The following is a 1,993-nucleotide window of genomic DNA, read 5'->3' on the forward strand; positions in this document are numbered from 1 at the left end:
CCAGCATTGGGGCCACTGTCCAGGCCTCTCGGGGGGCCTCACCACGCAGTCGAATATCCTAATAAAGCTGGTGTATTACACGTCTTCCCTCTCCTGTTCTCCCCTCAGAGACACTCGATAAATAACTGACATGATGCAACTAGTCCAAGTCCTCCTTCTGGTAAAAATATCCTCTAGCCCGGTAATTTAAATTCTAAATTGCCTCCAGATGAGGCTTTAAAAGTACCCTGCGATTAAATCTCCACCAAATTGAGTTTCTGTGGGAACCTTAGAACCTGACTCCCATGGGCGGCTCATGGGGTTTGAAAGGCCGGGGCTCTGGACAGGCCTAGGAAATGGGCTGGGGCCCTTCCAGCCCTTGGGCTGCATGACTCAGCCTCAGGGCCTGGGGGCCCTGGACGCATGCCCAGAGCTGAGTGGCCAACTGGAACTGCCTTCGGAGGGGAGCGCTGGGAAATAGCCCTGGAGCCGACAGCCCTTTCCTGCCTCCCCTTATTAGACCAGTGGACAGCGTCGGGGGTCGGAGGAGGCGGGGGTGTCTGTGTTATATGCCTGTGTATTTGCATCCCTGTATGTGGGGGGTTTAGGAAAAGGTGATTCACAGCAAAGGTGGCCTGATTCCTGAGAGCTGATGTCCTTCCGGAGGCTGCAGACCACCTGCTGCCCAGGCATAGTGACTGGGGCCTGGGCTGCAGGTGTGGAAGGAGGCAGGGCTGAGCACCAAGTTCTGCTAGGCTGAGACAGGTGGGGGATAGGAGCTGAGGTGCTGTAGCCAAGTGGAGAGCGTGGGAGGTGGTGGGGTCACTCTCAGCCCAGGGGCTGAGGAAGTGGTAGAACAGAGGTTGTCAAACTTGACTCTGAAGCTCTCAAATACAACCCGTGAACTTCCAGTCAAAAGTGTTCCAGGTTCACACTCCCTGTGCCCAGCGTGGGCAAACACACCACTCGCTCCTTCCTCATTCTCATTAGGAACTCCCCCCCCCCGAGTCCAGGGATTCTGGAAAAGGAACCTCTTTATTTATAAGTGTTGCCCACTAGGAGTTGGAATGGAGGGGACTCACTGGCCAAGGGCTTCGTTTGTTTGGGTTGGATTTTTGGTTGGAAGGAACCGTGGGAGAGGGTAGTTAAGAGCGAGGCTGTTAAGTGACAGGTCAGCGGTTCAAACCCACCCACCACTCCATAGGAGAGAGAGTTCTCAACCCACTTCCTTAAAGATGGCAGATTGAGGAACCCTATGGGGCCTGGGCTGCAGGTGTGGAAGGAGGCAGGGCTGAGCACCAAGTTCTCTCTCCCAAGGGCCACCCTGAGCAGTGGTTACACCCTCCCTTTCCGGGCAGTGTCTGTTGGTTATCTCATTTAATGCGCATGTCACCGGCAACCTAGAGTTTATCATTCCCCTTTACCAGATGATGAAACGGAAGCTCAGCGGGGAGAGCCTTGCTCTAGCCCACTAGCTGCTGGAGGTCACTTTAGACAGAAACATGTTTACTAAGTTCCAGAGTCCACATCTTACCTTGGCTGTCCTCAACCTGCTGGATTGCATTCTCTTTACATTAAAGCACGTGTATGCGTGTGCATACATGCATATACACGCACACACACGCACACACACACACACACACACATACCTTAAGGCCTTGTTATGGAGAGCCCTGGCCCAGATAGCAAGGGTTCCTACATGATGGTAGCCTCTGATTATGATACCCCAAATCTAGGTCTAGTGAAAGCTGATGTTATTGTGGTTGACTCTGCTCCTAGTCAGGGCAACCCTATGGTCAATAAAACAAAATGCTGCCAGGTCCTGGGCCATTGACTTGATTTTTGATGTCTTTGAGTCCATTGTAATACCTACCTCATTGACTGTTGTGAATGCTATATGAGGTCATGCCTCTGACACTCAAAAAAACAACACTAAATCACATCATTGTGTGCTCACCTCCCCGCTACTATTGCTGAAGACAAATGGGTGCATAAGCAAATGTGGCGAAGAAAG

This window comes from Echinops telfairi, unplaced genomic scaffold (assembly GCF_000313985.2).
Source record: "Echinops telfairi isolate 266 unplaced genomic scaffold, ASM31398v2 ScPeMD7_4048;HRSCAF=4782, whole genome shotgun sequence".
In the NCBI taxonomy this organism is placed as follows: domain Eukaryota; kingdom Metazoa; phylum Chordata; class Mammalia; order Afrosoricida; family Tenrecidae; genus Echinops; species Echinops telfairi.